At 43.7% G+C, this 26,001-nt stretch overlaps 2 long non-coding RNA genes across 3 annotated transcripts; one reads left to right on the forward strand and one right to left on the reverse strand.

Moving 5' to 3' along the window:
• LOC309343208 lies at nt 1–11,098 on the forward strand. Its single transcript, XR_014157185.1, has 4 exons — nt 1–84; nt 7,875–7,943; nt 9,537–9,738; nt 10,717–11,098. It is a non-coding gene; the product is annotated as an uncharacterized lncRNA (long non-coding RNA).
• A 5,062-nt stretch (nt 11,099–16,160) lies between these two features.
• LOC309343179 lies at nt 16,161–17,940 on the reverse strand. 2 transcript variants are annotated; one of them, XR_014157155.1, is made up of 3 exons: nt 17,853–17,940; nt 17,523–17,648; nt 16,161–16,281 (listed from the first exon to the last, which is right to left on the reverse strand). It is a non-coding gene; the product is annotated as an uncharacterized lncRNA (long non-coding RNA). The 2 variants fall into 2 exon arrangements; XR_014157156.1 differs by having other exon boundaries at nt 16,161–17,648.
• Nucleotides 17,941–26,001: the final 8,061 nt, after the last annotated feature.

A 26,001-nucleotide genomic window follows, 5' to 3' on the forward strand; every position in this document is an offset into this window, starting at 1 on the left:
TCCATTGAATTCAAGGGGACTTACTTCCAAGGAATTGCATCGTGAGCCAATCACATTACTTTACAGTAGCATGTCTCATTAAAGGTAAAGATAAAGGTACCCCTGACTGTTAGGTCCAGTCACAAATGACTCTGGGGTTGCGCACTCATCTCGCTCCATAGGCCGAGGGAGCCAGCGTTTGTCTGCAGACAGCTTCCGGGTCATGTGGCCAACATGACTAAGCTGCTTCTGGCAAACCAGAGCAGCACACAGAAACGCCGTTTACCTTCCCGCTGGAGCAGTACCTATTTATCTACTTGCACCTTGACGTGCTTTCAAATTACTAGGTTGGCAGGAGCTGGGACCGAACAACGGGAACTCATCCCATCACGGGGATTTGAACCGACGACCTTCCAATCAGCAAGCCCTAGGCTCAGTGGTTTAGACCACAGCGCCACCCATGTCCCCGCATGTCTCATTAGAGTACAACTAATAGTGGTACCCATAATGTTGCTGAGCTAATAAGGCTATGATGCCTTCGAAATTGTGAACAGGTAGAGAGCAGCTGTCTTAGCAAAAGGAACCATTCATCTCTACCCTTTTTCAATAACGGGACTATGATGACACCCAGCTCTTTTTCTCCCTGACATCATCTAAGACAGGTCTTAGATAATAATGGTGTGGCTGAGGGTCAATAACCTGAAGCTGAATTTTGACAAGATAGAGATCCTACAGAGTAGTGGTTCCTGGGTCAAGGGAGTGGTGAGGTGGCCTATTCTGAATGGGGCTGCACTTGCAGAGAAGGAGCGGGTTATTGGTGTGAGGGGGGGACATCTTTTTTTTCCATTACATACTGTATGTGTTATGGTTATAATGTTGCAACTTATACTGGGTCTATGACAAAGGGCAGGATATATAAACTGCGACTACAACCTACTGTTACTACTTAAAAATAGTAAGGATAACTGGGGCCTTATTCAGTCTGTCCTTTATGTATACCATTCAGGATGTCCAGCTCACCACACCTAGAAGGGCTATTGGTAGGAAATGGGGTTGCCAGCAGTAAACTCCCATGCCCAGAGGGTGTGGAGAGGGTGGATAATAGCCTTGGTATGAATTAATAGCTGTCATGCAATAGCATCTGGTGTTCAGCAGCTTGTCAAAATCAGAATAATATTCACAAGTCTAAAAGAACTGTGTAACGCTGGTGTTAAAATTCATGTTTAGATTTTGAATTTAAATCCCAGAATTTTAAAACTTTTCCCCATTTTTCTGCTTTTGGTTTGGGTTTGTTTTTTTTGGGGGGGGGGGGTGTCATTCAGCTCTCTTGGACAGTGTGACACACCAGTAGGGCAGCAGTGGCTGGCAAGGAGCAGCACTACGAGGACTTTTAAGACTGACCATACAAAAAGAAAAGAAAAGCCAATTAAACTTTAAAATGCAGGGCTTCCGGTTTAATTTGGTATTAGGTGTGTTATTGCAATGATTCCCAAACTCCACCCCACCCCCATGGCCCACTTGAATATTGCTGAGGGTCTTGACCGATAACCCAATGAGTTTTCTGCCTGTTGTAGCCGTTGTAACACACTGTGCTGGATGTTATATGATTTGGCTTCTAAATTGTATTTTTACAGACAAGTCATGAACCACCTGAATGAAGCTTGTGGATTATTGTGGTCCACAGTCCACGTTTTGGGAAGCTCTTCACTTATTAGATATTTCTGCCCTTCTATCATAAAAACTCAAAACTGATCGCACCATTTTCAAACTCTATGGCTGTCATATTATACCCACTAACCTGAGAGCAAATTCCATTGAATTCAATGGGAGTGTACTTCTGAGTAGATGTCCATAGGATTATGTTATAAAGCTGCAGTCCTATACATACTCACCTGACCCATTAAACACAGCAGGACATGCATAAGATTGTGCAGGACACAACTCAGAAACATTTCAAGATTTTTAAAAAACAACAACATGCAAATCTCAATAAGGCTAACATTCTAAAGACCACCCCACACTGATGCACTAAAAGCTGACCAAACTTACAGGATTTCTAGAGCATTCTCTCTCCTCTACACCAGTTAATGAGCCCTAGGACTGAGAATCAATAAAAGAGGAATGCAAGGAGATAAACTGTGAATTAATAACCAGCTGTTAAACTAGGTCCCCTCTGCTTCTGCTCCTTCAGCTCCAAGGACATTTTAGCAGCAAGTAGACAAAAGGGCATTGCTTTTATAATCCTTGAATGTGGCTTCCGGGATGACAATTTTTGTTTTAAATTGACATGGTAGTAACCTGGTAGCCCTGTTCAGCAGAGGCTGTACACTATCTAATCTGCCATGCAGTTGTGTATGATTTGGTCCCCACTGAAAGGCAAAGGCAGCTCACTCACTCCAGCCGCTATTTAAAAAGGGGCAAAAGAAGCAAGAGCGAAACAAGACAGCAGGAAGACTGGGGAGCCTCACAAGTGGTGTTGGTTTCACTGGCGGCAGTGGTGGAAGGAAAGCCTTGACTATTTTAATGATGGCTTTATGCTCTTTAAATAAACAAATGTAACTGGGATGAAATAGCACACACATTGTGAAATCTCCCTCACACACACTATGGAGCTCCTTTGATGAAGGGTAGGGTGCAAACTTCATCACCTCTATATGCATATTTCTATTGATTCTCTTGTTTTCAGCTCAATGCTGCTTCAAGACAGCCATAATCCACATTCACGTTTTAAGCATTTGAATCATGGAACTGTATGCTTGGAAAGGGTCCTCAAAGCTCATCTAAACCAATGCCTGTAGATGCAGGAAACCCATAACTCCCGCATGCTTGACAGGTGGACATCCAGCCTCTGTTTCAAGATCTCAAATGAAGGAGAGTCTGCCACTTTCGGAGGCAGTCAGTTGCATGGTTCTTCCCAGTGTTTAGTCTAAATCCTTCTAATTTAAACCCTGGTGCTCACTCTGAAGCGTGCCCCACTGTGTTCATTGAGGCTTATTCCCAAGAAAGACTGTAGCTTGGGAAGCGCTTAGCTTTGGCTAGGTTGAGCTCTACCAAAGTAATTATTCATTGCCAATTAAGTAGCATCTGAGCACTTCAGATATTACAGATGAACGATCCTATTAAATCTGCCATGAAAGCGCACAAGAGGCATATATAGTTGATAATTGGTAAAATAATTTTCCCCATCTTTATTTTCTACAAACATAAAATCTTAAACCATGAAGTATTGAGATCAGGCTCAGCTGAGAGCCCAGTGAACAATGGAAAAATGTTTCTCAATCATTCTTTTAGATTCCCATGGAGGTTTGCCAATGTGTTTTGCTCAGCTCTTCCTCCCCTCTTTCAGCAATTGAATAAAATAATAATTCTCATGTGAGTCTCTGCATTAATATTATGAAAAATCATTTTATACTCTAATATGGCTATGCTCAAATTACCTATCCAGACTAGGGGTTCAAATACAGTACCTGGCTGATGTCTTAAAATAGTAATGTTAACTACTGTTATTAGTAATGATAATTAAATGGATATTTCATGATCTGAGGCAGTGTACCTCTGAACACCAGTTGCTGGAGGAGGGACACAGCCTTAATGCCTTGTTTGTGGGCTTCCCAGAGGCCACTGTTGGAAAAAAGAATGTTAGACCAGATGCTAGACCTTTTATCGTCTGATCCAGCAAGACTCTTCTGATGTCTTAAGTGCCACATATCCTGAATGGATCCATCATTAAACTAAATCTGGGGTGGCCGTGTTACCTGGCTCCTGAGAGCCCTGCTGAAAGATCTCATATCGATATAATAATTCTCCCTTGATACATTGTGCATCATGTCCCAACAGCGTCCAAGCAATGTTTGCTCCATAACTTATTTAGCTCTTAATGCCTGGCACCAGTTTTTGTTTAAAGAGCTTGACCAGCTGTGACAGGGTAGGGATTGAGTGGGAAGGGAAGCTTGTGGGCCCCACACCACTGTTTGAAGAATGGTCTGGTTCCTTGCTACAAAGAACACGGTTCCTCTGTGCTAAGTGCAATATGGCATCTGTCAAATGTGTGTGCAGGGCACAGCTCTGCCATGCAGAATTAATTTAGAGCTTCCTAATGTGAGTTTGTCCTGCTTTCTTTCATGCACTGTCCTCCACCAAATTCTCTGTTATCTTCTCTCTCTTGCTCCCCCCCCCCCCCCCCCGCAGTGTAGCAAAGCAGTGCTAATATGCCCAGGGAACTGCAAAGCCACCTACTTTGTTGGTATCTTTGTCAACATGATGAATGAATCATAGAACAGTAGAGTTGGAAGGGACCTCTAGAGACTTCTAGTCTGACCCTCTACAATGCAGGAATCTCAACTAAGGAATCCATGACCGATGGCCTTCCAACATCTTCTTAAAAACCTCAAACGAAGGAGAGTCCACAAAAGTTCTACCTGACATTTAGTAGAAAGCTCCTTTCTTGTAACTTGAATCCATTGGCTTATGTCCCATTCTCTGGAGCAGGAGAAAAAACTAGCTTGCTCTGTCTTCCACGTGACAGTCCTTTAGATATTTGAAGATGTCTATCATATCTCCTCTCAGTCGCCTCTTATCCAAGCTAAAAATACTGAACTCAAACTAGGAGTTGAGCACTGTCTCAGGCTGACTGCTCTGCAATGGAGAACAAGAGCAAATAGGTCAGTTTCCTGGGTTCTTGAAAGCCTACATACCTTAATTCTCTTACTGAATGTTAGAAGAGCTGGACGATTTTTAAAATAGTATCGCTGCATGTGTTCAAAAAATAGGATGAGTTTTGCATTTTATTCTGCCCATTCGAAAGCACGTTGGGATGCATTGAAAGGGTTAGGAAAGAACTCATCTTTAGAGTTCCCTCTTGTGGATATTCTGTGTACAGAAAAATTCCACAGTGGATTTAAAAAATATTTATCAAAATGCAGTCCTGTATACTGTCAAGCTTAAAGTTGCAAAAGCTGTTTCTTAGATCATATAAACTCCAAGATGTTGTGGAGAAAATACCAATCTAAGCCGGCACATATTAACATTAATATTTGCTTTAAAACACCTTTTTATTCTATAAATAAATATTTATTCTATAAATAGAAGCCTTATGAAGAAACATAATATCAATTTATTAGTTCTTCTGTCCAGTAAGTATTCATTAGTCTTGCTGAATAACCAGGGTCATAACCATGCCAGCTCCTTCCCTAAATTTTCAGTTATCATTTGAAAACAAAAGCATAACGGCACAAATTGATGCCTCTTCACTTGAGAGGCAGTGTGGTTTGGTGGTTAGAGTGTCAGGCTAGGGCTGAGAAAATGTGATTATTATTAATTTTTATGTGCTAAAATACATAACACAGGGCAGCCCTAAGTAAATTAGATCCGTACTCAGCTATGAAACTCACCTTGGACCAATCACTATCTCTCGGGCTAACCTACATCACAGGATTAATGCAAGGATAAGAGAGAAGGCAGGATATAAATGTAATAAATAAATATATGCACAAAGCGCTGCCTGCACCCCACTCCCCGCACATGGCAATATTGATCTCCTTTACATAATAAAGGAAGTATGTGGTGTAGCAGTGCCAACTTGAATAAAATATTGAGGGGGCCAGGTAAGCCCCGACTTGCATTATCAATCACGAGACACGGTGCACACACATCATTTGAATGGTAATGCCCATTAACTTGGGCTCAAATGTTTTATTGTGGGCTCTAGGAGTTGGCTGCTATGACCTGGTGCAAATCAACACTCCGATGGAAGGTTAAAGCTAAAGGGACCCCTGACCATTAGGTCCAGTCGTGACCGACTCTGGGGTTGCGGCACTCATCTCGCTTTATTGGCCAAGGGAGCCGGCGTACAGCTTCCGGGTCATGTGGCCAGCATGACTAAGCCACTTCTGGCAAACCAGAGCAGCGCACGGAAACGCCGTTTACCTTCCCGCTGGAGCGGTACCTATTTATCTACTTGCACTTTGATGTGCTTTCGAACTGCTAGGTTGGCAGGAGCAGGGACCAAGCAACGGGAGCTCACCCCGTCGCGGGGATTCGAACCGCCTACCTTCTGATCGGCAAGCCCTAAGCTCTGTGGTTTAACCCACAGCTCTACCCGCATCCCTGGAAGGTTAGAGCATACCAAATTAAGCTTAAGCCACCTGGCCGCCTGTGGTACGGTGGATGCTTTTGTACCTACACAGACCCACAACATGAGCAATGTGAGCACATCATCTGGGGAAACAAGGTGGTATTCCTGCTGATTGGTCATGTGGACAGGTGCCGTACGCGTTAGAAGACAATTTTAAAGCAGAGCTAACCAGATGCAGTAAGTGCCGTTGAGGTCACTGGCCACCCCAGAGAACACACATAATGTCATCTCAGGGAAACACCTCCTGGTCGTGGGAGAACTCAGTAAAGAGAAACACGATAAAAGAAGCTTAGGTTGTTTTGAAATCCAATTAGGAAATTAAACCGAGAGGAACGTGTTTGGAGAAAATCCAAATGCTGCAGCAGGACAATACCTTTATTAGGACCAGTTGAAATGTCACCAAGTGGTGAGCATGATTTCAAGTGCTCCAGAACTTCTTCAGGTTGGCTGTGTATGTGATAAAATCTAGTCATGGTGCTAATGCCCCAACATTTGTAGACATTGCGGCTGGTGTTTCCTATCTACCCATTTGCCCCACCCTTTATTTTGAAATCCAGCCTAAATAGAAATCTTGCTCACTACTTTGTGACATTTCAGTTCTAAAAATATTGCTCTGCTGCAGCTTTCGGGATTTTTTTTTTTCCTATTTGGCAACATGTTATATTCAGTTAGTTAATGGCATTTGGGGAAGAAACCATTTCACCCAGAGGAGTGAAAAGGGGTAGCACTGAACCATCAAGAGGATGCCAAATCCCAGTCAATGAATGACTGCCCGTGGTTTCTAGAAGCTGTCAATTATCTGAGCAAATATAATTTATCAACATATTTGCTTGTATACTGCCCTTTGTCATATTTGATCTCATCCTCCATTGCACTGTGAAATCACATCACCATGAAAACAACAGCCTAAATGGTACTGTTCAGGAAAGTTGATCAAAAATAAAATGAATTCGAACACACTTCAAGAAGGCAGGAATGCCTTAAAAGAGAAGGTAACAAAGAAGCCATAATAAAATTTTATACTTCAGGTGCATCCATAAAGATTTCAACCCATGCACCATCACAGAAAAGGCCATCACAGTTGCAAATAAATGTTCTGTATTTAATATATAAGGCTAGATGGCAATAGTGGCAATAGACCACAACCCATTTTTTACAAAGGCAATGAACAAACGGCAAGTTAAGAATAAGCTGCAATTGTAGAATTGAGTTGCAACATGTGCTAAATAAATTTATGTATACCGCAGTGGCATTACCATAGTCTAGAGCAGTAATTTGCCATGTGAAGTCAGAAAAGGCCTTAGAAAGTGAAACAAAAGCGTATGCAGATTTAATTGCCCAGGCATTTCCATTAGCTAACACAAATGCAGCAGATAAAAGCAGACACAAGGAAAGATGAATCACTAAGAGACCTGAAAGAAACAGCAGTTAAAGAGGGTGATCAGAAACCCAAAAGTAGCTGTGGTTTAAAGCCTAAGATACTCCTAGAGTTGCAACCCATGTGATAACTAGGAGAAATTTTTGAGCATAGCTAGCAAGGTAGGGATAGAGCAATTAGACTGATAAACCATGAAAATCAGCTGCACAGCAATCCCTCACACACTTAACTGACTTACTAACTGAGTAGACACACATAAGATTGCACTGTCTGGCCATGAAATGAAAAGTTGGAAAGAAAAATACAAAAGGAAGGAAGAAGTCTGATAAACAAAATAATGGTCATGATGTTTCAACATAGTAGCAGTCCTTTCTCTTATTTCAGATTTGAACTAAGCCAGAAGGTGGAGCCACTGAAATTATACCCAGGTGCAGCAGTAAATAATGCAATTAGGTAATAACCTGATTTGGAAAAGAAGCTTATAGGACTCTGCAAGATCTCATATATGTGGATGGTGCCATACTATGACTTTTTCTGAATCAAACTGGAGTGTGGGGCAGATTTTGCCAATCTGGGGTAATTTGGGTGGGGCATTCAAAAGGCACAGAAGGCAATTAAAAACTCACAGATATTTAAGTCATACTTTATGGTGTATCACCATACAGATTATTACAGAGTAAAAGAGCTAATATAAAAAAAAGAGTGTGAACAATGTGCTTTCACATTAAAAATGGTAGCAAGGTAGCAGGAAACCAGGGCAACAATGGGTGTGGAAAATGTGAACAAGTGGGAGGGAGGGGTTTTTCACGGACGTTTTGAACCCCATCTAATGACGATTTTTGCATTTAAAAATCGATCACCAGAAAAATGCATCATAACAATAATTATTATTAAGGGATGGCAAGATATAAACTTGGAACCCAAAGTATACGTTATACCTGCAGATTGATATTATTATTATTATTATTATTATTATTATTAGTATTAGTATTATTAGCCTGCACATTGCACAACGCTTCAATCAGTTTTGACAACATACTGAAAAGATGTGCAATTTCAGACAATAATTGAGATATTCAGATAATAATTGAGATATTGAGTAATGACTCAAGTACTGTAAGTACTGTAGTCAATTGAAGCTTAATAATTGAGATATGGCTAGACAATCCCCCCCCAAGGGCTGAATGTTGGTGGTGGATAGGGCTGAAGCCATGGGTAGACAGAGCCACTCCTCTTCCTTCTGTGCCACCCTGTTTTCCCTCTTTCTCTTCACCCCTTCTTCACCCCCACTCAGCAGACTGCCAGGAGAGATACATATCACTCTTTCCAGAGGTCTGAACTGATAGTTTACTTGCAGTTTAGACCAAGGGTTGCATGGAATTAGTCAGATGGCAGCAGGTTGTGAACCCCTGCATTAAGCACTTAACGTAAATGGAAGCAATTGGTGATGTTTTAAGAGAATATAAATTCAAAAAAATATATTTAGAATGTGAGAGACCTGGTGTTGAAAACATTTAACTTGTTTGTTTAATACACCTCTAGCTTACCTAGGAACACCTCTGAAACATAGCTGGTTGTCTGCAAAGCTGCTAATAGGAAGGGGGGAAAATTCACTTCATCTCCTGTCAGTATTGATTTGCTAAAGAATCATAGCAATAGAAACACATGCCGCAGTAGAAATAAATGCAGTAACAGGAATAAATATGAGTATGAAACAAGATTGTAACATGGGATTTTTTTCCAGAGGAATTGTCTCTTGTCATAGTAAAAACCAGACTAGAACTATTAAAGAACAGCTGAATCTATAATAGTATTTTATTTTTATTTTGGGGGGACAAACACAGAAGACTTAGTCCAATGGAATAACTACCGTAATTTCGCTGGGTGAGATTCTACATTTCCCAAAGAGGAAAAAGGGTTAAGAGGTTCTAGAGGGAGCCTAGGAAACAGAAATGTGTGAGAAAGTGAAAGGGTGGGAAGGCAGTTGGATAATCTACTCCTCCTTTCTCCATTCCCCCTCTTCTTCTTTACAATTCACCCGCCAAGCTCCAAGTGTGAAGGTAGAGCTGCTGAGATCCTGGCCTATCGGTTCCCATTCACAGAACATTCTGTTTCTCAATCACCACTCCTCCTGAAACATCAGGTGGCACAGAGAGCAGGCAATTCTTCACTGAACACTTCCATGTGATTTGATTAGGAAACTGGGTACCATCTCTTGTGTTCATTCCCACTCCCAGACAGCAACGAGGTAAGTGCCTTTTTTATTTTTGAAGTGGTGTTGGATTGTAACTCCCATCAGCCGCAACCAGCATGGCCAATGGTCAGGGATGATGAGAGCTGTGTGCCTACAACATCTGGCTACCTTTGCTCTCAGTCAAAGGCATGAATTAACAGCGCAAATTGACACACACACAGACCATGCATCTGAGGGAGATTAGTTTCTGGGTGAACCATAGTTATGGCTCTTGAAGTGTGAAACGAGTCTCTCTTTGAAATATTGAGAGGTGCTAGAAGAAGGTACAAATTTTGTTCCTGACCTTTTTCTCCCAAAAAACTATTCCAAATACTGCAGTGCTGTTCAGTGCTGCTGTGTGTCTGGGTTCTCACTGAAGTAGTCAACCTGTTTCAGGTGTAAAGGTAAAGGTACCTGGACCATTAGGTCCAGTCGTGGCCGACTCTGGGGTTGCGTGCTCATCTCGCTTTACTGGTCGAGTTAGCTGGCGTTTGTCTGGGTCATGTGGCCAGCATGACTAAGCCGCTTCTGGCAAACCAGAGCAGCGCACGGAAACGCCATTTACCTTCCTGCTGGAGTGGTACCTATTTATCAACTTGCACTTTGATGTGCTTTTGAACTTCTAGGTGGGCAGGAGCTGGGACTGAACAACGGGAGCTCACCCCGTCACAGGGATTTGAACTGCTGACCTTCCGATCGGGAAGCCCAAGGCTCTGTGGTTTAGACCACAGCGCCACCTGCATCCCTTGTTTCAGGTGTATACTACTTCAAATTCAGTGGGGGGAATGTCATGTGATAAAATGCTTCTCCATACAAAATGCCCCTGCACCAAATAAAACCAATGTTAGAGAGAAGGGTTCTAGACTAGTTTGACATTCTAGTTTTCCATGTGGAAGTATCTTTATGCTATCATTTATGTGGAGGAACATAATCCCTGACCTGCAATTTGAAGCAGTTCAAGCCCACTAGACTAAGAGACCTTTTGTTTTTCAGAGACACTTCACTTGTTTCATTCATTCACATTCATATTGGAACATGCTGATTAACTATTGTGAAGCCCTGATTCTATGTATTTGGATCCGATTGTCCCCGAGTATGAGCAGAATATAACAACTGAGATGTCATTCTTTTCTAAGTTCTTGATCTTGGTGAAGCTTGAGGAATTTTTGCTTCTCTTCCCTTGAGGAAGAGGAAATGATCAAGTTTGAGAAAAAAGTTTGAGAACACCGTATCTGACACAATCATTTCAAAAGTGAAGCTTGTGAGACTATAACATCGTATTTCAGTTTGTGAGAATCCATTAACTGATGGGGATATAAAAATTACAACCCTTCCCCCATGGGTTCTATCCAATATAGCACCAAGCTGAAGTCACTTAGCAGAAAACTTGTTCCAGTGGCAAAATGCTTTATCAGTGGAACATTGTTGTGCAAGAGCACTTATAAGTATGGTCGTTGTGACTTTGTTGCACAACAGAGTGCACCATCTGTTACGCCACAAATGTCTGCTAGCACAACTTTTGCACCAGATTCCTCTGTTGTGTAAAGTTAAAATTCACCCGTTTGCTAGCACAAGAGCCCCTGTTCTGGGGTCAGAGAGCACTGGGTACAGCAACATTACATTTATTGATTTCATGCACAGGCAGAAAAATGAAGGAGCAGGAGAGAGTGGGGGGGGGAATGATTCTGTCAATTATCACACACGGTAGACTGCGGTCCAATTTTGAAAGCACATTTTTGGTGGTTGGTGATCTCAGCTGGAAAGGTTGCAAGTAGCTTTGGATTAAATTCTCTCATGAGCATGCATCTCTGTGATGTATGATTACAATGTATTTTTAATTAAGGTTATCACAATGGGATCTTAGCAGACGTGGCTGCATTTTATATTCCAGAATCATTGCAAGGAATCATATTAAGCTGCAGCACAGCAAGCCAAGCAGTCTCGTTTGCTGAGCGAAATGTCATCCAAAGTCACCACCTCCGGTTTATTTTCTATTACCTTATCTCTCCCACCATGTTTTCCCACTGCCACCTTCTTAAGCAGAAAGTAATGTTGCTGTACAGATAGTGCCAACTATTGTTTATCTACCTTCAGCCGGTAGAGAATCCAAACACATACGGCAAGTGAGCAAATTTTAAACAATATTTTTAATTGTTGCACAATTCACTCACTACATTCTACAATATGCAGTTACATAGCTGCTATTGTAGTGCTTCAGATAATTCTCTTTGCAATGAGTTGTCTTTCCTTTCATAACACCACAGCTTCAAAGTTGGCCTGTGCTTCACGCCAGAAGAGTGCTGGCATCGGAGATATTGCTCAGTCTCCCTGTGTAGTGATTGCTGCGATGATTGCTGTAATGTAGAAGCACTTTCTTACAGCAAACAAAGGGATGAGAGTTGAGAGGTGATTCTTGGGGGTTTGTGTAGCGGAGCTGAAAGAGGAGATTCAACAGAATCTCTTGGGGAGCCATATATTTGGCAATATATAAAAGTGGTACCTCGGGTTACAGACGCTTCAGGTTACAGACTCCCCTAACCCAGAAATAGTACCTCGGGTTAAGAAGTTTGCTTCAGGGTGAGAACAGAAATCGCGGCGCAGCAGCAGCAGGAGGCCCCATTAGCTAAAGTGGTACCTCAGGTTAAGAACAGTTTCAGGTTAAGAACGGACCTCCAGAACGAATTAAGTTCTTAACCTGAGTGTCAGGGAACTGCCATCGGAGAGTCAGGTGGTGGAAGGGCTCACAGAGGCTAAGAGACCCTCGGATGCGGAGGAAGGAACCAGCAGGGGGAGAGGGAGAGTTCCTGCAGAAACTCAATCGGAGGGATGGCTCCAAGATGCTTCCAGTGAAAACAGCGGGGAGGGCTCAGGACCTCCGCTGGGGACGCCTACTCTGAGAAGGAAACTGTCACGCCGAGAATCCCGAAGGAGAGTTTCCGTCAAAGAACTCTTATGTTGGCGCAAATTCCGGAAACGCCCACTGACGGATTCTGCCAGCGATTGAGGTAGCCATGCAACCATGGCTCCGCGGACTGGGAGAGTTTAGAAACTGATTGCATGAGTTGAGAGCTCAACCATTTATGCACAAGCAGCCCCCTTAACCCATAACAGCAATCCGTAAGTCTTCGACGCTGCGGTGCGAAAGAGGGGCATCATGAGCAACCCAACCGGAGACGGAGCAGCGGGAGGAGCTGGAGCAGAACCAACTCTGGAGGAGAGAAACAGAGCGTTGGAACACCAGCTGGCACTGCTAACGGCGCGTCTCGAGGAGAGGAGAGCTCAGGATGCACAGGGGAAGCCCACCCCCATCGCAAGGAAGGTACCGGGGTTGGTACAGAAATTCGGGGGTGACCCAAGAAGCTACCAAGCCTTTAAGACAGAAATGCAGTACGCACTGAACCTGCAGTTTGATGACTTTGCCGATGAGGAATCGAGAGTGGCTTTTGTGATTGGGCACCTTGAGGGGGGAGCTAGAGAATGGGTGAGGCCCCTGATGGCATCGAATAATGATGCCTTAAAAGACTTGAGGAAATTCTTTATCGCGATGGACTTGATGTTTTCCAGCCAGATTGAACAGGGCGTGGTACGCAGACAGTTAATGGCGTGCAAACAGGGGAATCAGTCCGTCCGAGAGTATTGGACCTGTCTTCGGACCCGATACAAATGCTGTTTGAAGAAGGGCTAGCCCCAGCGGTGAAAGATGAACTTTCCCACGCGCCCCGTCCGGAGTCCATGGATCAGCTGACCAAGACAGTGCTTGCGATTGGAGCGCGCCAGGAGGCAAGGGCTCTGGAGAAGCGGGAAGGGAGAGGAGAGTGTTGGAGTGATTTCCGCATTCCTGAGATGCCGGAGCAACCTTCCCCGCCAGTGGAACCGATGGAGATTGGGACTGCGCGCGCACGCAGAATTTCAAACGTCAACGAAGGGCAGAAGAAGGAGGGGAAGAGCACCAAAAAATGCTTCCTCTGTCAACAGCCAGGACATTTTGCCAGGGTCTGCCCACAAAGGAAGGGATGGCAAGGAATGGTGGGGGCTGTTGGGAGTGAGGAGGAGGGGGTTAAGGAGCAGGTAAAAGCCAACGCCTGGCTGCCAGCGACAGGGCATAGCAGCCAGGCCAAGGATCAGTGAACGTGCCCAAGCCTGAACCCCCAAGAGCGGCTCTAGTCGTAGAGGTGCTGCTAGAGCTACCCAATGGACATCCACTCACGATAAAAGCCCTGTTAGACTCAGGCAGCTCCTGCAATTTCATGAGTAAGGAGTTTGCATCAGAGCACCAGATACAGACGCTGCCCTTAAGTAATTCCTTGCAGGTGACAACGATTGATGGGAGGGAACTTCTGGGAGGGGAAGTGAACCAACAAACGGTCCCCATGACAATGAGGGTGGCAAGGCACACGGAAGTCATTGCATTTCATGTAGCCACCCTGGCGGGGCCGCCCATCATATTAGGAATGAGCTGGCTGGCGCTACATGACCCCCTAGTGGGATGGCACCAGCGGACAGTCTCTTTTGGGTCAGCTCATTGCCTAGAACACTGCAAGGGAAGAGAAACTCAGGGGTTGGCCAGGGCAAGTCTGGCAGGGATGGTGGTGGGGGAAAAGGGAGAAATACCACCACAATATGCAGACCTGAGTGACGTCTTCAGCGAAAAGGAAGCAGATAGACTGCCCCCGCATAGACCCTTTGACTGTCAAATTAACCTACTCCCAGGAGCCCAGCTACCAGTGGGCAAACTGTATGCCATGTCGGACAGGGAGATGCAGGAGTTAAGGGAGTTCATAGACAAGAACCTGAAACGAGGTTTCATCAGGGAGTCAAGAGCGGTGGGGGGTAGCGCAGTGTTTTTTGTGGACAAAAAAGACACTACTAAACCCAGGCTGGTCGTGGACTTCCGGGCTGTAAATTCGGTGTCAGAACCAGTGGCCTTTCCCATGCCCAGAATTGATGACATTTTGAGCAGGGTGAGGAAGGGAAAGATTTTTACCAAACTGGACCTGAGGGGGGCGAATAACCTGATACGGATGAGGAAAAGGGATGAATGGAAAACTACCATGTACACCCCCTTGGGGGCCTTTGAGTATCTCGTTATGCCCTTCGGTTTTACATCTACCCTCATCCACCTTAAACAAATATTCACCATGGAAATACTTAGGCTAGAATAAATCACAGACATTTAACTTTCCAAATAAGTGATTTTTTCCCCCAGAAGTTACAGCAAACGAGTCTCCATCTGCTGGCAGTAAAACAAATATGAAAAAAAAGTTCCAAACAACTTAAAAAGAAATAACTTGGTTTCCTTACAAGAAGGATCATGCAATCTTTGGGTTAGCATATATGCAAGCTATAAAATCTCTTTTAGAGAGATTCAGTTCACTTGCTGGGAGCCATGGCTGCATGGCTTCTTGCTTGTTTGTTCTAGGAAGCATGAAGGTTGGGAAAGGGTTGAGGGCAGAGGCTGTGGAGAGCCTGCTAAGCTGAACTTCAATTTCCATCAGTCCCAGGAAGCATGACTCAATGGCCAGGGATAATGGGAGCTCTGAAACGAATTAAGTTCTTAACCAGAGGTACCACTGTATGTATGCTAGGACAAATGCCAGTTTTCAATGGGTCTTTTTGTTTTTTGTTTAAATGCAAATTGATGTGGAAATGTGGCAGGCTGAACTTTAGACTGGAAAAATGAGAAGCTGGAAGAAACTGAAACTGACAAATTGATTGATTCATCCATCCATCCCTACTTTTGAGGAGAGATGTCTAGAATTCCACTGTTTCAGAGTACCAAAAATCGCTGGGGTGGATCTTGACCCAGTTAATACTTGCTATTTAAGGGTGAAATAAGTCCTTTATCACCCCGCAACTCAAAGCAAAATGTGAGACTTCCCACTTGCCATGCCTTTTAGCCACTGAGTGAGCTTTCCAGTAGTACAGCCCTGCTTCTGAGATCCATGTGCATGGCAAGGTGGAAGGTGAAAACTTCTATTTCTCAAACTCAGCTCTACCAAACCACCCATAAAACCGTTCTTATAAAACCATTGCATGGGAGTGCTTCTACAAAGGGAGGGAGAGAATCATTATAAGAAGTCTCAGCTTTACAGTGCTGCATTATCTGCGTAAAGCTGTATCAGACATGGGCTTAATGTAATAATATGCTCCGCAAGATAGATTAATTTCTCCATCTAGGTGTTTTTGAAGTATTCATGGCTGCCTGACATCAAAAATCAGTTCTGAGGGAGAAAGGTGGCATGTGGGGCAGCAATATTTGTTCTGCCTCAAATGATGAGAATACTCAAGTCAATTTCTAGAAGAATTGACCTATTTGAGCTTTTATTTGGCTGGCATATCATTGCCCCTGAATTGTTTGGTTTCATTTTGCATAATGCACATCTGTTTTGTTCTTCTTCTTCTTTAAAAAAAACAACAACCCCAAATGGTGCCTCAAAGTTATTGACAGTCGGAGTTTATTCTTGTTGTGACTTTCTTCCGAAACCAGGTGAGTTAACTGTGAACATAGGAAGCTGCCTTCTTATGGGGTCTGACCATTGTAACTCATACTTGTTACTCCTAGAATCATAGAATTGTAGAGTTGAAAGGGACCCGAGGGTCATCTAGTCCAACCCCCTGCAATGAAGGAATGGTTAGTAGCACTTCTCCAAGGTTGTCCAAATGCAAATCTTGAAGTTTGCTTGCCTGCTTTTTTTCAAAAGATAGTTTGAATCTGCTTCCTGAGACTCTTAAACTCAGATTCTGGCCAGGCACCTTCTGCAATGGGAAGCTTGATCTCTCCACCTTTGTGCCATTGGAGCTCCCCCACTGCCAGAGGCTTCTGTAATAAATGAACTCTGGAAGCCATCCTCAACCCATTTTGAACTTGGGAGAGTTCATTATTCTTCTGAGCCTGCTGTCAGTCCATTACTCCTCAAAGCTGCATTGGGTGGGGGTGGGGGGACAACACGAGCCAGTACAAAACAACAGCAACAACAAATGCTTAGAGCTATCACTTGATTAAAGAACTCTTAGTCAATCAAGTGTATGAGTTCACAGTGAAATTATATGTGCACAGTTCCTTGGGAGTAAGTGGCACGACTTACAGTAACCCAATGGGACTTCTAGATAAACATGCCAAGTCAGTGACTCGGTTAGTTCTATTTGCATATATTTGCACATACCAAAACAATACACCTGAAGCAAAAAGCATCCTTTGTGTTTTGTTTGTTTGTTTGTTTGTTTGTTTGTTTGCTACCTTTCTATGCCCCCTTTCCTCCAAGGAGCTCAAACTGGTGTACATAGTTCTCTCCACAACTCCCCCTCCATTTTTATTCTCACAACTAGGGTTTTTTTTCCAGTCGGAGCTCACCAGGAGACAATGCCTGGCTAAGAGACAATGCCTGGCTAAGGTAACCCAGTAAGCTCCATGGCTCAGTGGTGAACCCTGGTCTCCCAGGTCCTAGTGTGTATGCTGGAACAGGCATCATCTTCCAAATGGCATTTCCTTTCATGTAAGAGAGGAGAAGAAGGTTTATTTTAAAATGGTCCTTGCTGCCTGCACTTTTTCTTAGTACTTATTAGCAGCCCCCTTTAATAGCATATGCCAATCTGATTTTTTCCCTGTAGTTTATTACTGCAGATCAGTCAAGTTGGCATAACTTGATATAAAATACACCCCTCAATGAACTGTTTTCACCCTGGTACAATTCCTTATCTCAAACGAGTCCAGGAAGGCATTGGTAAATATTCTGAGCTCTTAATACTTAATGTAAAGATCAGCACACTAATCCTAGGTTATCAGCAAACTTAATTTTCACCTCCTGCTGAGGTTCTGCAGAGACAATAGTATCTTCCTCTTAAAAAACAACAACCCCAGGATTCAGGAAACATACAGTCAACCAGTTGTCATTTTATCAGTAGGGCCATGTCCTTTTTGCTGTCAGCTAGGAAAGGTAAAGAAAAGAGCAGATGGGAACTTGTAGGAAATAAAAAATAAAAAAGGAATAAAGGTATTATGAGAAATCACCCGTCTAAAAAAGACCCCCTCCCCTTTCCATTAGAATACATTGACTTAAAATAATACAAGAACTCCAATTTTCCAATGGCTGGGTAGCTCTCAAAGCTCCACTGGAACCCCCTCTTTGCACCTCAATAATCTCACGAACCAATGCTTCACTGGGCCACAGACCAAGGAATGGGTGAGAGAGACGCTGTAGCCTTGCTGGTACAGGTTACTGATGAGGAGAGCATAACTCTCAAAGGAAAGGCACAGCAGGATGGTGCTTATGTAACAAAGGGCATTTGTGAGGTCAGAACTAGTGACATGTCACAGATCTGGCCCTTGAGCAACTTAGCAGGTGAGGTGGAATCCTCTCCCCAAGTTTGCCACCCCTGCTTTAGGGGTTCACCAGATCTCAAACATCTTCTAGGAAGACCTCTAGATTTTGTTTTGAGATGGCGTTTGTCCAGTACTGAAATTCTACCCTCATCGCTGAAGCTAAAGCAGCTGCTTCAGTAACAGTCCCTGTACTACAGGATCAACAAAATGTTTGCAAGGCTGATATTAGGTCACCTTTCCAGTATAGACTGAATACTGTACCAGCATAAGATTAAGAAATGGTGGAAGCAGCTAGATTTTGTTACACTGAAACCAGCAGCTAAGTGACATTCAGCAAGAGATTGGATTGCATTTTAATAAGCTACAAACAGCCGATAGAGTTGATCCCATGGAAAATAACTCTTGAAGATTTTCCACTTTGATCATGGAAAGAGAGAATCAGCAAGAATGTCAGTAAATGGAAAACCACTCTACATACTCAGGAAGAACTCCTTGACTTGTGATGTAACTTAACAGCTCTCTTGAAGAAAGGTAGAATATTTTGGGAAAGCCACATAGGTTTTAATACGATGTCAAAACACTGCAATGGAGGGGAAATAGCAAGGAAAGTGTGGAAAGTTCTTCCGCATGAGTCCCATTGAAATGAATGGGAGCTACAAAGGAGCATACAGTTGTAAGTGCTGTTATTGTTCATTTCCTCAAGATTTGTCTTGCAGAAGAACTGCTTGTATTTTGTTACAATTTGAACACATCCACACCACAGATGTAGCTGGTTCCATAATAATTCCCTTTCCAGTGCAGAAATCTGGGAGCTATACCTTTGCACAGAAGGTTAGAGATCTCTAACAGAGCAGCCCCACCAAGCTACAGTTTTCAGGGGTTCGGGTTGGGGGGAATCTTATACCACAGAGTGGTGTAAAATCAACATGACTTTATAGTGTAAATCTGTTTTTACCTACAGCTGTGTAAACATACCTAAAGATCGCTTTCCTGGAAGGTAGCACATTCTTGGGGCAGTCTTCTTCATGGTCGGTATCCTTGTGAGACTGCTGTGAATCAGGTGGTTGACCTGGTCAGCTGATCTTAGAACCCATTTGGATAGGCTTTGGGCATGGTCAGATGGTGAGAACTTAGGGCTGGGGTAGGAACTTAGGGTAGGGGTCCTGCCCTAACTGCTGAACTTAAGCCTTCAAGTAGTATAGCAGAGAGATGCAATGCAGTATCTGGCTCCCATTCTGATGATGTATGTATGCTTGGGAAGCAGTTAAGGCTCATCATCAAGGATTTCTCTGCAACAAATCAGCTCAAGAGGACTGGATACATATGGTGGCATTTATAGTAAATTCTGTTTGCAGGTTCAGTAAGTGGGAAGCAAGCATACCTGCAGATAGTATTTTTTGTTTAGTCGTTTAGTCGTTTAGTCGTGTCTTCGTGACCCCATGGACCAGAGCACGCCAGGCACTCCTGTCTTCCACTGCCTCCCACAGTTTGGTTAAACTCATGTTGGTAGCTTCGAGAACACTGTCCAACCATCTCGTCCTCTGCCGTCCCCTTCTCCTTGTGCTCTCAATCTTTCCCAACATCAGGGTCTTTTCCAGGGAGTCTTCTCTTCTCATGAGGTGGCCAAAGTATTGGAGCCTCAGCTTCAGGATCTGTCCTTCCAGTGAGCACTCAGGGCTGATTTCCTTAAGAATGGAGAGGTTTGAACTTCTTGCAGTCCATGGGACTCTCAAGAGTCTCCTCCAGCACCATAATTCAAAAGCAGATAGTATTAGCATCTGCCTAAATTAGCATCAGCTAATCAGCTTCAATCCTACCCCCTACAAACAGAACAAAACAGCAACGCTCTGAGAAGTCATTTTGCCAGCCAGCTGTAGATGTTTAAATGTGTTTCTTTTTTAATGGCCAAATTAAAATAAAAACCTCTCTCCCCAATCCCCACTGTGACACACAAACTTCCAGGCAGCAGCCTTGTTTAAAATCAATTGTTAGATCGCTGTGCAGGTCATACCCAACCACTCTTGAGTTGGTTGGTTGGCATCCATCTGTCTTGGGAAACAATGGAGGAGTGCACATTTAGAGGTGAAATTGAACCATTGGAAGGTTGATGTGCTTGCTGTGGCTGTAGAGACAGATACAGGAAAGATATGTTTTGTTGCAGCTGGGGCAGGTGAAGGTGTTTGGTTGTGCTAATGCAGATGCACTATGTTGACATTCATTGCTAGTGTCCAGACTGCCAAAAAGCACAACACTGGTCCATGTCATTAAAAGTAGTTCACTAGATTGAGGGAAAATGTAGTTCTTTCAAAATCACTCAACAGTTTCAGAATGTAAACATAGCAAAGTTTCTAATCCATCTATTTACAGACTAGCTGATGCCTTTATGGGCTACCCATAAAGTATCCAATAGGAATCAAGCCATACCCAAGGAATCAGGTCATTAACCAGCAAGGGATATTTAATTATTAATTGGGAAGTATAACCTGCCCCAACCCAAAGGCAGGAAACAGTAGCCTCTCCAGAGAACAGAATGAAATTTAATCAAGGTTGAAATCCCCATTCGGCCATGAAGCTCACTGAGTGACCACTGTCTCTGAGTCCATCTGCAGGGTTGTTTTAAAGAGGAAACTGGATTGGGAAGAACCATGTATGCCACGTTCACCTCCTTGGAGGGAAAGTGGGATGGAAATATAATAAATAAGTACCAATACATAAAATCCATTGGCATTTCTCTTCCTTTTCCCAATATAACCCTGAGGCTCCAGACATTAGCCAAAGCAAGTGTATCTGAGAGGTGTGCAGCAGTGAATTGCAGAAGTGGATTCCAGAGACCACAGGCTTGAACAATTTCAAGAGTCCAAGGGGAGACAGTGGCCAAGGTGCTTATTGAGAGGGCAGGGCACACAGAGCCAAAGCAGATGCAACCCCACCCAGTTAGGAACCCCCATCCCATCCCCAGCATATTTGTTCCAAATGCATTGCTACTTGTATTGTTGTTGTTGTTCTTTAAATTGTCATGAGCCACGTTAGAAGCCAATTTATGATTGGCAAGCTGGATAAAGATACGCAAAGAAATTAGACCTTGGAGTATTTCAGTGCCAGAGCTTCCCCATCTGCACTGGCTCAGTACACCAGCAGCTTCACTCTGTTACAAAACCTCGGGCAAGGCTGGGTGCCTGGGACTGTCAAGTCTGATTAGCAGACATCATAAACAATTATTTGCTGTCTATTGCTGCTGCCACTAGAGTAGGAAGTGGAAATGTACAGAATGAACGCCAAGCTTACTCAGGAGTCTTTGGTGAAGTACTTCATCAAACGCTTTGTGGAAGTCCAAGGCTCAGAGTTTTGCACGTCTTTTAGCATTTGACATTGCACAGATCACCTAAACACCGATATCAGCATGATTTGGGTCCACACCACACATTCAAAGTGTGTGGCTTCCTGCAAAAAACACTGAGAATGTAGTTTGTATGGGGGGGCTGGGAATCATAGCCCTGTGCAGCTCCCAGGAGTCTCCAGAGGAAGTAATGTGCTTTAAATGTATGGTACACATATGACATTAGTCATACCTTGGGTTACAGATGCTTCGGGTTTTGCGATTTCAAGTTGCACACCGAGCCGAACCCAGAAGTACCGGAACGGGTTACTTCTGGGTTTTGGCGCATGAGCTGAAGTGCTAAATCATGCTTTGCGCATGCACAGAAGCACCGAATCGCGACACGCACGTGCACAGATGCGGCGCTGCGGGTTGCAAATGCTGCGGGTTGCGAACATGCTTCCCACACGGATCACGTTTGCAACCCGAGCGTCCACTGTAATCAGCAACACGCTCTGAATTCCTAATCCCCTCCTTGCCTTGCATTAGATCCCTGACCTGCTGTTGTCCTCCCCCCCCCCCCCAACCCAAGACAGGAGATACTATCAGTCTGTTTATGCTGAGTGGAATTGTGTTAAATAATTTTTTAAAAAAATCTTTTGGAGTTCTGAACAAGTTTTAGAAGCCAAGTTTCTTTAAACTGCCATCAATCACTATTAAAATATATTTTTCCATGAAGTTTCTTTTTATATAGAACTGTGTTTAATTATTTAAAATGACGATTAAAAATGCCCTTTTGCATGATTTTAAAGACAACTGTTGGGGTGTCTCAGTTTGTAGAGCACGAGACATGTGGGTTTGAACCCCACATTGGACAAAAGATTCCTGCATTGGACTAGGTGACCCCGGTGGTCTCTTACAGCTCTACAATTCCATGATTCTAAAGGGCCCCTTTGAGTTCATGCCCCTGCCACGAAAACTCATTTTAAAAAGACCTGGGGCAGCATGTGCAATTTGTCAGCATTAGCAGTCAAGGGGAGGGAAGAATGAATGAATGGAAGAGGTAGCCTTGGATCAACAGATCTTTGGATTACATGGATGTTTGGGACTGGCAGGATGAGGGTGGGAGAAATTGTTTTGGCAGGTGGTGGGATTTTGGAAAAGATCCAGGGGACAAGTGGAAAGCTGGTTATGGGATTTGGGTGGGGCGAAGACAAGCTGGTAAGGCGGGCAGCTGGTGAAGGGGCAGCAGCAATGCTGGTAAAGGCGGTTTGGCATGTAAACTGTGAAAGGCTGGCACACTGGAAAGGGGATTGGATGGTGAGGTGTTTTGAAGGTGGTTGATGGGTGCAGGAGTGTCATGACCCTGGGGTGATCAGCTTGATAGCTCAGTTGGTTACAGCATAGTGCTGATAATGCCAAGGTTGCAGGTTTGATCCCCATATGGGACCGTTGCATATTCCTGCATTGCAGAGGTTTGGACTAAGGGTCCCTTCCAACTCTACAATTCTATGATTCTATTCCTCATCTTCAAGGAACAAGGCTGTAGATTTGTATGAAGTATCAGATGAACAAATATAATGAATAATAACAATGCTGATGCCTGATTGAGGTTGGTTTGGTGGAATTGACATTTTTGCCAATCAAATACACTTCCCTGCTTACTGGGAATGTGACCCTCTGATCTGCAGTTTATTATTCATAGAGTGCTTCCTTGCAGTGATTTTCCTTCAAAAACTGGCAGTCCACAGGGTCACCACACTATTGCAGCATACTCTGCATCACGGTCTCATTCAAGAGAATCTTCCTAATATATATCTTGGGGGTGGTGGGATTGTTTTATTTAGATTTTTAAAAGCAGAATCCAGCAAAAGACATACATTTCCTCCATGGGTGCAGGCTTGCTGCACTCCAATTCCTACCTCCATTTCTCGCCTCAGTTTACTTCTTGCCAAATATCCCACACATACCAATTTGATGTTATTATATAAACAACCCCCCTTCACATTAAAGTAATGGTAGACTTGCAGATAAGCAGTCAACGTTAAATTTAACCATGCAGCAATAAACAATGACTAAATTAAAGTGCGAGAGTAAAACCCAATTGCATTTCACAAGAATTCAGGCAGTTATAATCAACTAGGAAACAACCTCTGAAGAAAATAAAATGAACAAGATGCTTTCCAGAAAACAAACCTCTTAACGTCTTGTCCACCGGGCTTCCCCCAACTGCAATTTGTTCAAATAAATGTGTGTGAGATAATAAAGGTAAACACAGAAAACATTGTTGTAAACACAACATTAGGGTCATTGCTGTACACACATCCCCAGCCATCACAACGTCTCCTAGTAGCGATGTTCAAACAAGCACTCTTTGTGTGTGGGATGGGGGGGGGGGCACACAGGGTCACACCTGCCAGATCTCTAACACACTGGCCAACTATGCTGTACAAACTATATGTTCAGCAAGTCATGCAAGGGAGGATGACTGGCCAGCCAGTTTTTGATCCTAAAGCTCTTCTAGGCAGGGATGTGTCTCTGTGTTGTAATAACAGTTCCAAGCATCATTAACACCGATGGCCCTATGTAAATAAATAATAAATTTGCTCTGTTTTGCTACATCAGCTGTCTCTCAAGTTTTGTTTTAGTCCTATATTTAAAACATTAAAAATCCAAACATATGAATTGCCTATGTCATCTTATGACGACAAACATGGGCACGGTCAGGATTTATGTCGGCGGGGCCGAGGAGAGGACACCCACCTGTCCTGTTCCAGAACCGAGCTACCTGGGACGCGATTGGGCAGTTTGCAGAAGCCACACCTATTCCTCAGTCAGGTTTCCAGTTGTGTCACTAGAATGCGCCACAATATCATCCAAGTGAACTCAGCGAGTATTTCAATTCCAAATATTCTGATTATTTCTAATTTTAGTTAAGCATTTTTATGATTAGGGGCAGCTGCCCCCTTGTCCCCCTGGCTATGCCCATAAAGGCAAACTTGACTTTCAAAAAAAAATTCTGATTATCCTTATCTGACCACTTATCAGTTCAGTATTTGATTTGTCTGACCAGTGAAGTAGTGCAATTATAAAACATTGGGTTCTGAAATGCCAATGAATTCAAGGTTCTGCCAGGCCCAGGCACACCATTTTCTGCAAGTCTCCACCCACAAGCCACCAGGTTCTATTCAGGCTCCGCCCCAACTTCCCATGTGCCGCACTTGGCTCCACCTCCAATCTGCCAGCTTCTCTAGGTGCCACATTTGGTCACAGCAAGTTCATCAGGCTCTGCCTGCTCAGGTTTCAAACATCACCACTTGTCCTGCACTACGGCAACTGTGATTTCAGAAGTTACAGGAACTATACAGAATGAAATTCTTAAGACATTTTATTTTTTAATGTTTATGTCCTACTGCGTGGGTTCATATTGGGATATACAATCTTGTCTGCAAGTCACACCAAGTCACTAAGGCAAAAGTTTAGAGGACTTTCTGGAGAAGTTTAACAGGTCTCGCCGTCACTTGAATGACAGATGTACTCAAGGTCTTGGTGACATTGGCAGTGGTACAGAGGCAATGTTTTTCCTTCTCTCTCTCTCTCTCTCTGTGTATATATATATATATGTGTGTGTGTGTGTGTGTGTGTGTGTGTGTGTGTGTGTGTGTAAAAGGACAAAGTGTTCTGAACCATTTTACTAACCTGTCAGGAATACAGATTATTTCCTTTAATACCTCTCACCTAACCAACCCACTCCTTTTCACTACAGAACTAGCAATTGTCAAATCCTTATTTATAATGGGGGAATGAGGAATGCTATAAAGTGACTTCCAAAGGGCACAGAGACCACAGACAGCACAACCTGGGATCCGTTCTGTCTTTGGCCAAGCCTCTGGGGACCACATGCTACACGGTACATGTGGCAACCCCACTCTTCCCCCCCACACACACACTCTTGCATGTGTGCATGCACTCGCACACACAGGTGGACATTCACACAGGTACATAGGCCCATTCTCCAGCTGATCCATGACACGATGGAGGATCCTAGAATAGATGGGTCTTTGGCCTGATCCAGCAGGGCTTTTCTTATATTCTTACTTCAAAGCTGGGCAGGGGGCTCTGCTGGGGAGAAGAAAACTAGTGGGGCAGCTATAAAAATGCTAGCACACATTTGCAAAGCTAAGCAGGGTCAGTTGTGGTTTCAAATTGGATGGGGAACTGCATGTTGAGATTCCTGTATTGCAGGCGGCTGGACCAGATGGCCGTAGTGGGGAGTCATTTTCAATGCTATGATTCTATGAAAACCCTCTACAAATACAGAAAAATATGAAGGGTCAAAATCCCTCCCAAGCTGTAGCGGTATTGTGGTGCAGTATTCACACTTTCTCAAGTAGAGAAAGTAGAGTCTGTAGAGAAAGTAGAGGCAAGTCTGTAGGTATGAACCATTATCTGAGCCTTGGCATCAAGGAGAACATCATGGGACCAGGGAATTGGAGGGAGGACAACTCACTCTCAACAGAAGAGTTCTCTGCCTTCTTTTTCATTACCTTCCCCAGGAACTGCTTTTGGCCACCCCTTTCCTGTCTGCTCTCTTGTCTTTTGGTCAGGGATGGAAAGTTGGATTTGAAGTTCCAGTGTGGTA

The sequence above is a fragment of the Podarcis erhardii genome, assembly GCF_964252035.2.
Source record: "Podarcis erhardii genome assembly, chromosome: 5".
Classification (NCBI taxonomy): Eukaryota; Metazoa; Chordata; class Lepidosauria; order Squamata; family Lacertidae; genus Podarcis; species Podarcis erhardii.